The 12,339-nt window shown below is 42.7% G+C and overlaps 1 protein-coding gene across 5 annotated transcripts in view; it reads left to right on the top strand.

The window, feature by feature from the left end:
- Positions 1-12,339, top strand: part of LOC143832340 (neuropeptide Y receptor type 2-like) — a 212,468-nt gene that overhangs the window by 154,489 nt on the left and 45,640 nt on the right. For 4 of the 5 annotated variants that reach the window (XR_013229206.1, XM_077326593.1, XM_077326589.1 and 1 more), the window contains exons 1-4: positions 8,424-8,529; positions 9,232-9,330; positions 9,647-9,741; positions 9,855-9,935. The gene's annotated coding sequence lies outside the window, so the exon portion shown is untranslated. Of the gene's footprint in view, positions 1-8,423; positions 8,530-9,231; positions 9,331-9,646; positions 9,742-9,854; positions 9,936-12,339 lie in introns of those variants that run through there. The other variant, XM_077326591.1, reaches the window with a different exon arrangement.

Here is a 12,339-nt window from a genome sequence, read left to right as displayed (position 1 = left end):
TAATTGTATTATGTTTTATGGTGCTTCTATAATTTTAGGGGATTGGTTTTTATGTGACCCGTCTCGAGCCTCCTGGGGGAGGCGGGATATAAATTAAATAATAATAATAATAATAATAGCAATAATAGTAATAATAGTAATAATAATAATAATAATAATAATAATAATAATAATAATAATAATAATGAACAATTTTATTAGTCTTCATTAATTTAGAGAAAGATAGCCTTAAAATGATTAATTCCCACATAGAAATAGCCCAGATCAGATTAGATTATATAATATATAGAAGCAGAAGATAATGAAATGAGGCTTGAATTGAAAAAATAATTAGGCTTTGTTGGTAACACATAATAGATAATCAGCAACCAAATTAGTGACTAGTTCTCCAGAACCTGTTCTCAGCCTTACAGTTTCCAAGATGGAATTTAGTTCAAGGCAGTTAGGGGAAGAAACCCATAATGGAGGTTAATGAGGAGGCATAGTAAACTCCAGATGTGTAATAAGTAGTTAATCAGTATCCAAGTTACTTGTTAATTATACATTATACATTGGTCATCATGCCCCCATTGATCTCATAGTTATTAAGTTAGTTCAAATAAACATGTAATGAGAAAATTCTAGAACTAGAAAAGAAAAAAGCATGTGAAGGTCAACTCCCCACAATGGGGATTTATCCAGCAGAGCAGTTTCCTACCTGGAAGGCAGCTAGGGTTATCAACCTTATGGCAGTGGTGGGGGTCCTGGAGTTTTCCTAGAATGACAATTTATCATCATTCTGTAGACATTAGTTCCCTTGAAGGAAATGACAGTTTAAGAGAGCTGACTGCGTAGTATTCACCATTAAAAAAAAAAAAAAACGTTGGGAAGTTGATTTGAGAATGATCTCCCAGTGGCTAACCTAGTCTGGTGCTAATTGTGCTGCAACCAAAGCCAGAACTAACTATACAGCTGGTTGGGATTTCAAGAGCAGAGCCTACTTCAACATGCCATGTTAAACTAGCATGATTTTATAGGAGTCCTGATCATTTCTTTGAACATTTACATAAACTGCTGGTAATTACTGCCTGTACTGACAACAGGATCTCTTGAGATAGGGATGATGGTGTAGCACAATCCTTTGCCAAAGGGCTGAAAGCAGTATTTCAGACACTGTATAATCAGAATATTGAAATGATGAGGTAGTGGTGGAAGAAGGAAGGAGATTAAGCTTTATGGGGCACTTAGGCCTTGACCCTTCTGCAATAGCCAATAAGTTGCCTTTCTGTAAGGAAATAAGTAGATTTATTGCAAATCTTTCCCCATCTGATCATTTTCATTGATTATGTGAGAAGGCTGACTGACTGTCTGTTTCTAGGCACAGAAATTCCTGTGGCTCATTCACATAACTAATCAAAAGCACAGGACGGGGCTGGTGCTCTCAGCATGATGTTGAAGGAACACAAATTCAATAATAATTACTTTACAGCACAAAAAGATTAAAAAGGCTGGCACTCAGCCCAAGCTGGTCATGGAATGAAGAAACAAATGCTTGTGAAAAGCGTCATTGTGGTTGTTCACTGTGAAGCAACATTTAGCCTGTTCTGACTTGTGCAGATATGGGGGCCTAAGCATGTGATTGGAGGTGATAGCACTACATAGGGCTGCCAAGTCTGGGTTTGGAAATTCCTGGATATTTTGGGGGTGTAACTTGGGAGGGCAGAGTTTAGGGAGGGGAATTACCTCAGTAGGGAATAATGCCATAGAGCAGCCTTTCTCAACATTTTTACCATTGAGAAACTCCTGAAACATTCTTCAGGCTTAGAGAACCCCCAGAAGTGGTGCAATCATGCAAAATATGGTTGGGAAACATAGCTGTGTACACATCCATCCAGGGTCTCTCAATTTCCCACCCCTTCCAGGCCCATCACTGGCCATTGGGGGAGGTGGACTGGCACAACCATATATGGTCCTATCACCCAGTAAATGTTTAACAAATTTAAAAAAGAAATAAAATTAATTAATTAATTCCCAGCCTTTCAGGATTGTCAAGAAACCCCCGGTTTTTTTGAAACCATGGTTGAGAAAGGCTGCCAGTCTGTCTTCCCAAACAGCCATTTTCTGTGGGCTGGAGAGCAGTTATAATTCCAAGATAACCCTGGGAGACACCTGGAGGTAGCCATCAAACATCCTAATCATGACTTTCTAATGAGTTATGATACTTTGACCACCTTCCTCCCCATCTGAAATGAAGCTCCCCTGAGGGTCATGAAGCAAGATATGTGTGGACTGAATAGTAACCGAATACACCTTATATTGAAAATAATTGTGTCTCTTAAATCTGGAGGCATTTTTTTAATTATAATTTCTTGTGGTTCCTAAGTTTGTGTTCTCTTTCCTGCCATGATGCCTGGCCAAAAAACCTGGAAAATACCACCAGCATTGCTGCTACAGATATATGAACTGGTATTCTGTAGATGGCATGTGGAATGATATAGTACAGTGGTCCCCAACCTTTTTATCACCAGGGACCACTCAACACCTTTTACTGAGGCTCGGTGTGGGGGGTTTACTCTTCTACTCTCAACCACTGCCCCAACACTCTCTAATCGCTATGGCAATGTTTAAACCTCCCTTCAAAATAAGATACAGACACGCCACAACAATGAACATAAGGAACATTTTATTTTCATGGAAATTTTAACTCATGACAATGACAAATCAATGGGAACCCTGAGCTTGTTTCTCTGCAACGAGATAGTCCCATCTGGGAGTGATGGGAGACAATGACACCCAAAGTGTGTTGTAAAGGACCGGGGGGGATGAAGTAAAGGGCCGGGGGGGGGGAGAAGGTGTCCTTCGGGGCCCACCTCCAATTAGTCGACGGACCACATGTGGTCTGCGGCCCACAGGTTGGGGATCGCTAATGTAGTATACATGAAGCTGCCTGTATCAGTCTGTCAAAGTTAGTATTGTCTAGTCAGACTGGTTGCAGTGGCGCTCCAAGGTCTCAAGTGGAGGTCTTTCCCATTGTCTACTATGTCATCTTTTTAACTAGAGATGGGACATTCTACGTGCAAAGCACATGCTCTGACACTGAATCATGGCCCCTTCCCTGAGACAAACACCTGATCAAGAGACAAGGCAATTCTATACTGAGTACCCAGCACAAATCCACTAGTATAGGCCAGTCTTGTCAGGTCTCAGAAGCTAAGCATAATTGGTTCTTGGATGGTAGACCACCAAGGAAGACTTTGCATAGGAAGGCAATAGCAAACCACCTCTGCTTAATCACTTGCCTTGAAAACCTTCTGGGGTGGCTATACGTCTGCTGTGACTTGACAACAACATTTTCAGTACAACATTTTCTCGAGGCAGGCGAAGCTTTGTGATCCTTAGAGACTGACTGTGAGGCCATCACAGGAAAGCTTCACTCTTGCCCTACCAGTTTTTGAAAGCAGGACAGGAGAGATTGCATTACCTTTCTGCAGGGAGAGTTAGTGCTTTCTTTCAGAAATGATTGAGTAAGCCCCCACCACCAATAAAGAAGATCCTAATTCTGGGCAGAGAATATATGGCAAGTGCAGATGTGTTTCAGGGCTGAGCATGTGGTAATGGGGGAACCTCAGGCATCCTTGAATGTATCCTTCCTTAAGCCAGTATCAGTTTGACTTCCATATGGGATATGAAAATTTTGGTAGCTTTGCATTTCCTAATATCCAAAGAAGCTTTAAATTTTTCAGGGTTTTGATTCTGGGGTGTCCATTCAGCAGAATTCCCAAAAGAAGGAGAGGAACAGCATTTCACTGTCCATTTGTATGACAGAGGATATCTAATATCCTCTCATCAAATTTAGCATATTTTCATATCCTAGGCAGATGATGAGGCATCATTCTAAACGCAATAGAAATGTATTGGCCTATCTGATAAACTGCCCCTTCCTATATATTTATTCAAGGCCTTATGGTATCTATATAGGTTATGCACTGAGTGCCTGAATGACACAATTATCCCCCCTCTATTTCAGCCACCTTTTCATATGGATGGCTGCTCCTTTAGTTAGGGTTGCCAACTATAGGGAGATTCCTGGAGATTTGGGGCTAGAGTTTGGGGATGATAGAGTTTAGGGAGAGAAAGCACCTCAGCAGAGTAGAATGCCATAGATTTATCCCTCCAACGCTGAATTTTTCTGCAGGAGAACTAATATCTGTGGTCTGGAGATCAGATGTAATTCTAGAGGATCTCCTGGCTCTACTTGGAGTCTGGCAACCCTACTTGCATTATGACTCAAGAGAGCTCTGTGTCAGAATAGCTTCTTACAATCCAGTCAGAGGACTTAGCATTTATTAACTGTATTGACAGCAGTGTTGTGCATCACAATGGAGAATCGATGTGTTGCCAAAGGTTTACGATCTGTTGCATTGTTTTCAGCAGATCAGGAGGCACTGAAGCTTAACCCGTTTTATTATTCTCCAGCACCCAATTGTCAGGATTGTTTTATTCTTTCTCTGGATTTCTTTCATTTGCCAGTCCATGGCATGATGCACATGAAATGATGACTTATTGGCCTAGACCGCTCTTGGCAAAGCTCCTCAGTATCCCTCTCATTGCAGCTTCTTTGGCTGTAGGAGAGTCGTGACCATGAAGCAACTTGTTTGTTCCACCACTGTTCCATAGTAATTTCTCAATATCCCAGGCCCCTTGACCCTGTTTAGTTGTGGGAGAGGTGGAAACTCAGACTGCCTCTTTGATTAAGCAACTCAAAAGTCTACAATGAGACATGAACTATGTACTGGCCAGAGAATTCTGTCCCATCTTCCCTACCCCCACTGCAGCTTCTAATCTTTGGTAATGGTGATAAACCCTCCGCTGGGACCTGCTTTAGCTGTGGGAGAGGAGAGAGGATTAATGCTCACGAAAAGATGAAAACTGTATTTTTAGCAGAAGTGTTTGCAGTGATATTTCTGGCATCCAAACAGTCAAGAATTTTTATTGCAACATCATCATATTCCAAAGATTAAGGAGCCCTTCATGGTTAACTATCTCTAAACTTATTAATCAGTCAACTTTTTTCTTGCCAAGGAGAAGCCATGGTAATTTGGGTAAGGATTTTTGTCAGTGGCATGAGCATAAGCCAGAACAGATAGCCTTAAACAAATATTAAATATTTAACTAAATAAATATGCCTATGTTTGGTTTATTATTATACCTTCTTCTAATCGAATGATTCAGGTTTCCAAAGAATGTGCATGCTTGGTGTGGACTGGGAAAACAAAAAAGGGAAGGGAGGGATGAAATCCTACTTTGGGAAATAAGATTTCTGCACAACTTCTCTTGATTTGAGAACCTTCCAGACATTGTCCAAACTAAGAATCAGAATCAATTCTAGTCCTTGTTGCAGTTCCCAGAATCCAAAGAATGTTTAATCCATGATAAAGAATTAATATTCAAAGCACATATCAGGGTATTTTTGCACATGATTTTTGCAGAGAGCCGGGTCGGTGTAAAGGTAAAGGTAAAGGTAAAGGTATCCCCTGTGCAAGCACCGAGTCATGTCTGACCCTTGGGGTGACGCCCTCCAGCGTTTTCATGGCAGACTCAATACGGGGTGGTTTGCCAGTGCCTTCCCCAGTCATGACCGTTTACCCCCCAGCAAGCTGGGTCCTCATTTTACCGACCTCGGAAGGATGGAAGGCTGAGTCAACCTTGAGCCGGCTGCTGGGATTGAACTCCCAACCTCATGGGCAAAGCTTTCAGACGGCTGCCTTACCACTCTGCGCCACAAGAGGCTCTCCGGGTCGGTGTAGTGGTTAGAAATGCGGACTTCTAATCTGGCATACCGGGTTTGATTCTGCACTCCCCCACATGCAGTCAGCTGGGTGACCTTGGGCTTGCCATCGTGCTGATAAAGCTGTTCTGACTGAGCAGTAATATCACGGCTCTCTCAGCCTCACCTACCTCACAGGGAGGGTGTCTGTTGTGGGGAGAGGAAAGGGAAGGCGACTGTAAGCCTCTTTGACCCTCCTTTGGGTAGAAAAAAGCAGCATATAAGAACCAACTCTTCTTCTTCAGTTCCCACATCAGTCATTTGACTACAAACCCGAATTAATTAGAATGTATGTTTGACTGAAAAAGATTTCTCTGTAATTTTCTGTCTGCCATTGAGATTAATTAATTGCATACACAAAGCCAGGAAGACCTGGGCATTTTAATGTCAGATTTAAAAACATCATCAACAAATCTTCCTTCCTTTGCTCTTACTCCTTTTTTCTCTCTCCTGTACCATGCATGCCAAAAAGAAGTACCCACTACAATCCAAACAAATGATTCAAATATGATGAAATGGCCTCATTGATTTTAAGCACCGACATTTTGATAGATTGTTATGTACATTATCCTAGACAGACCCTCCCCCCCCCAATTCCCAGATGACAAAGTATGCAAAGAGGTCACAAGTATAGCATTTTTGCAGGAAATAAAGGGACTCATGTTCCCCAGGCAACATCTGAATGGCTGCTATCTGTAGAGAAAAAGACCTATGTATATTTTATTTTGTTGACTGAGTAAGGAACACAAAATTTCACTGTCTCTAGAATATCCAGGCTACTTCCATTCAAGGACCTTTCAGTCACCTAGAAAAGAGACTTACGTTCAACATCCTACCTGGTGCATAAAAACAGGGCCCTGATACTGTGTTGCATAATCCAGGCATGGCTGCATGAGTCTCTCGGGAACACAATTGTGGTTGCAATGCAATCCCTGTTCTTGTGACTCTACTGTGACATAGACTTAGAGGAGCATCCTGGAGCAATAAATTATGTCTTTGAACATATAAAGTCTCTGATCATCGGTCTTTATTATAAATGAATAGAGTTGTATTTTTTTTTTTTGTTAAAGCAGCCACCAGAGACTTTTAGGTACAGCTTGCCTACTAAATTAATAAAGCTAGTTATGCTACAGAGCCCTCTGTTACAATTCACCACATAAGCTCATTTATTGAATGGTTGGAAGCTGCAGGTGACATGGGAGGACATGCTAATACGCTACAGGGAAGGAAAATTGTATTTTGAATATGCTTGCTTTTCTTTGTCTGGTTTCTCTCCACATACATACACTCATTGCCACTTTTCCAGCAATGATCCACTTTGAACCAGAAGGGCCCCAAGAACTGAAACCCACATCCTATTCGCTGTTTTGTTCAGATCTGCCTCTCAACTTACACAGGAGTCCAGCTTGAACCTACACTGGCTTCTTGCTCCCAAGAGAAGTCATACGCTTCTCATTTTTGATGTCTAGGTTGTAATAGGGATGCTACCTTGTCCCCCCCCCCCCGGAATTACCAATAATATCTAGATTACTGTCCATAGAGTTTTCATGGCAAAGATACTGGAGTGGTTTGCCATTTCCTTCTCCACTGGATCACCTTTTTTCAGAACTCTCTGCTATGATCTGTCCATCTTGGGTGGCCCTGCACGGCATGACTCATAGCTTCACTTCGGCACAACAAGGCAGTGATCCTTTGAAAGATGAAACTCAAATACTTTGGCCACTTCATGAGAAGGAAGGTCTCCCTGGAGAAGGGAGCGATTGAGGGCAAAAGAAGAAGGGGATGACAGAGAATGAGGTGGCTGGATGAAGTCACTGAAGCAGTAAGTGCAAACTTAAATGGACTCCGGGGAATGGTAGAGGACAGGAAGGCCTGGAGGATCATTGTCCATGGGGTCGCGATGGGTCGGACACGACTTCGCACCTAATAACAACAATCTAGATTAAAGAGATCCCCTGGAGAAAATGGTTGCTTTGGAGGGTGGACTCCGTGGTAGTGCATTCCACTGGGACACCTGTCCTCCCCAGGATCCACTTCCAAATTTCCCAACCTGGATTTGGCAATGTCCCCCCCCCAAATCCCCTGCTAATGATCAAAGGACCTGGAAACTCTAGGTGGTATATTCACAATTAGGCTTCAAGCTGAGGTGTCTGAAAACTTGCTGTTCCATCTTTTGAACAGGAGCCTTTTACCACCAAGCCAGTTTGTGTCAGAGATCCATATCCTCTCCATTAGTTGTCTGCTTTCTGCAACCTCACCCTCTCAGTTTCTAGAGGCGTTGAGAATTCGCAGTATCCAGAATCCCATTAACACATGTAACTAGTTTTACTGAAACTGCCCCTGCTTCCTTTTGTGCCAGAAGGAGTTTTCTAATTTGCCTTGAAATTATGCATGAGGTAAAACCTCATGATAACGGTATGTTTCTTCTTTATGCTTGCTGATACTGATGAGCTAATGATGCCCTTGCACAACTGTGGTGCATCATGAAGGCTTTGCCAGCATTCCAAACTGTGAAAAAGCAAGCTTAGAATGCCGGCTTTATGGCAATATTTCTCTGAAAATGCTTCTCAAAAATCTGTCTAGTATAATTATGGTTCTGTATATTTCCTAAGGATGAGCAATCTTGCTCCTCTGTGGCTGCAATCAGCATTAGTGTTGATTAATATATCCTCATTCAAAGTTGGAAGTTGTCTTCCGAGGGAAAAGGAATGTGATGTCAGATGGTTGGCATTTTGTGTGTGTGTGTGTTTGTAGGCATTTTGGGTTCTCTGCACTACCTATTGCTCTAAACAGTTTCCCGGTATGCTTGTTGCAGGGCAATAATTTGCATGCTTACTTGGAAGTTAGTCAGTTGCCTTTGATGAATGGGTGTCACTCCCACATCAGTACACATAGATTTATACATAAAAGTTTACCAGAGAGGAGGGTTGATGTTAAGTAATATAGAAGTTTAATTAATTTTAAAAAAATGGCATTTGTGCTGATAGAGAGCCAGTTTGGTGTAGTGGTTAGGAGTGCGGACTTCTAATCTGGCATGCTGGGTTCGATTCTGCACTCCCCCACATACAGCCAGCTGGGTGACCTTGGGCTCGCCACAGCACTGCTAAAACTGTTCTGACCGAGCAGTGATATCAGGGCTCTCTCAGCCTCACCCACCTCACAGGGTGTCTGTTGTGGGTAGAGGAATGGTAAGGCGACTGTAAGCCGCTTTGAGCCTCCTTCGGGTAGGGAAAAGCGGCATATAAGAACCAACTCTTCTTCTTCTTCTTCTTCTTCTTCTTCTTCTAGAGTCAAACATGACTGAGTGGATGGCAATAACAACAACATCACACCTACTGGGGAGCACTTTCAATTCCCAAAATGATAGGCTTGGTTATGGTAATTTATTTATTTACTCCATGTATACCACACTGTTCTCCCCCTAGGGAGCCAAAGCAACGTACAACATTCTCCTCTACTGTCCAGCAGCTGTCCTCAGTGATCTAATGCGGATACACCTAGGAAAGAATGATTCCTGGAATCAGGTATATGTAAAAGCAAGGCACCATCAATGCTACAAAGCACAGAAGTGATTTGCCCAGGATGGTGAAGCAGATCATTGTCACAGTCAAACATAGTTCTTCTGACCTGCTGAATCCCTGAATGGTGATTTGGCATAGACACGCTGTCTGCAACTGTATTTCATTGGGAAGGAATCCAGTATGATCACCATAGGACATTTCATCTATGTAAGAAGCCCCGCAGTGGCTGAACAATGCATGAACAGCAGCCGCCACCGGCTCCCTTTCTCCCAGTGTTCTGCTGTTTGGTAAACGCACTCTTTTCTCCCTCTCTCTTCAGTATCTAACAGTACATCCAGCTTTGAAGGGTAGGGGCTGTCATTCACTCTCAGAGGTTGAAGCCTGGCTTGTCAGCAGCACTTTTATCAAAATGAGGTGAGCTCCAGGGGGAAGAGGCTTCTGTATATTTTTCTTGTTTTGGGGGGGGGGATAGAGGCTTTGTGTGAATTACTTTGAGAAAGTGATTTTTTTTTCTTGGTCTGTACAAGTTGATACCACACAGTGGAAGGAAAGTGGAGAGAAATAAACAAAGACTTCTGTTTGGCGCTGCAATGAAACAATAACTTCAGGTAAGTGACTCTCCTTTTATTTCATTGTCCAGGAAGGGCAAGGTAGAGGGAAACTTCATTTTTCATTTGCTAGGCGGTCTGGGGGAGAACTTATTTTTCCTGCATGACTGAGATTTAGCACATTTCATTTACACCAATATTTACAAAACTGCATTTCTGTAGCTAATTTTAGGCAGGAGATAGACAATGGTTTTTAAGAGAGTTGAAGGGTGTGAAATGGAAATGCTGCTTCCCTCATGAACTCATTTCTTTTGCATGAAAGGGTCTGCAGGTTTCAGAAGCCATTCAAACGATGACAGACCTCTAAATGGATGTGCCATAGAACTGAGCAAGCATGTCATGGGCAATTATGCCTCATCTCACCTTTTAGTCTCTTAAAAAGTATTGTCTGTCACCAGCCTCAGGTGTTACGGAAGCACATGCAAAGGATAATGACAGGAGTTTTTGAGGCGTTTGTAATGTGTGGCTGGGAGCTTGGGATGCAGGATGGAAGTGAATGGTGTGCAGACTTGGCTTCTTTCTGTGCCCACACTTCAGGACAACAGTAACCCTGAAAAATTCAGGTCCCGTTCTGTGTTTCTTTAGTCTGTTTCACTTACAAGCAGAAGCACAATCCTAGGGCTCAGTTCTGGTTCTTCACTGGTGTGATTACTATTCTTCTGCCAACTTGTTTCTGATCTACATCTGACATAGAGAACTGGCTTAATTCAGCAGTCTCTAAGAGCTTTCTGGTATCTCCTTCCATATCTGTAGTTGAAGTCTGCCATGTGGCAGTCTAAAGCAATAAGGCTGGTACATGAATTGTAGATTTCTGGAGGCTGAATGTTAGACTACACCTGTAGTGTTTCCTATACCCTACCATTCCATTTCTTCCATCACCATCCTAATTTGAAATCAGCAGGGCATCTCTGTTGGCAGAAACCTTGACATTCCTGGGAAATAAAACCTTTCACTAGTCTAACTCATATTATTTTGCCTGCAAAAAGACTTGCCCACGATCAGTTTGGCTATGGAAAAAAAATACCCTCCAGTTAATTTCTGTAACTGGGTTGCTTAATCAAGTTAGCTTTGAACCTGCTAGGTACATAATTTGCTACTTGCTTCCCCTTTTCTACTCCAGTGAGTTTAGGAATTTATCTCACGTACAACCCCCCCACCCTACTTTTGCTTTCCAAGGTTTTTCCCAAGCATCCTGCTACCTGTTCAGGAGAAACAGTCTTGTTCAAATGGAAGTTTACTTGGGATGAGCTGATATTGCTGGATTGCATTTGCAATGCAATATTAAACTGAGGGTCCTCGTTTTTGTTATGTTTATTTACGGTCATGGGGTAATGTTCTTTAAATTGGGGAGGCTGTTATTTGGACTTTGGGTTTAAACATATTTTATAGCTTATTGTATTTTAAAGTTTTTTTTTAAGTTATAGGATTGTGAATTGCCCCAGAGGTTTGGGGTGGGGAAACAAAAGCATTCTAAAGAAGCAGACAACTGTGGTAAGACCAGCTGTGAATTGCACAGAAGGCTTTACCATCTGGGCTTTTTTGGCATTACGATATAAGGATGCCAGCCTCCCAGTGGGACCTGGGGATCTTCCCGGAATTACAGATCATGTTTGGAAGGTGAAATCTAAGGCATTGCACTTTACTAAAGTTCCTCTCCACTCTGGGCTCCACCCCAAAATCTGCAAGAGTTTCCCAACCTGGATCTGGCAACCCAACACACATTCTCTGCTGGAGGTTGAGGAGACAAGGCAACCCTGTTTTGGTGTCATAAATCTGTTGATTCGTTTTGATGTTAAACAGAGGACCTTTGGCTTCCTGACCACTGATAGTTCCCCAGAGTTTGAAGAAGAGTGGAAGCACCCAAGAGCATGCTTCCACTCTTGCATGTCCTCTCCATTGTCCTTTTGTGCCCCACACTTTTTTCAGACTCAGGAAAAGCCTGAATCATTATTCCCAAGGCAAGGAAGGGAAAAATAGAAATGGAGAGCAGTTGTAATAGTGTGAGAGAGTTTAAATAACAGAATAAAATGAGAAATAGAATGGAACTAGTAGGGACTTGCAATTCCCCGGAGGGGGAATTCCTCTCACCATCTTAATTAGCCCCATCACTGCTGTGATCCTTGAGGCTTTCACTTCCTGATCAGCAATGGTATACCAAAGGTTCTCTCCACACATCACCACCACTTCTCCATTGCTGCTAGCCCTGCCAAGCCTCCTCCTCCCCCCCCCCATTTAGTGACAACAGCAGCCACAGCAAGCCCTGCCTAGGCTTCCAGTTGACAGGTCTGCTGAGCCTTCCCCCCTCAATTCACCATCAATGGTGGTGAGCCCTTTGCAGCTCCCAGGGGTTTGTCCCCAAAACTTCCCCGACCACACCTCAGGAGGACTTCAGTAGAAGCTCTGT

This window comes from Paroedura picta, chromosome 3 (genome assembly GCF_049243985.1).
Source record: "Paroedura picta isolate Pp20150507F chromosome 3, Ppicta_v3.0, whole genome shotgun sequence".
NCBI classification, from domain to species: domain Eukaryota; kingdom Metazoa; phylum Chordata; class Lepidosauria; order Squamata; family Gekkonidae; genus Paroedura; species Paroedura picta.
Note: the sequence above shows the minus strand (reverse complement) of the source record. Positions and strands in the feature narration are given on the sequence as shown.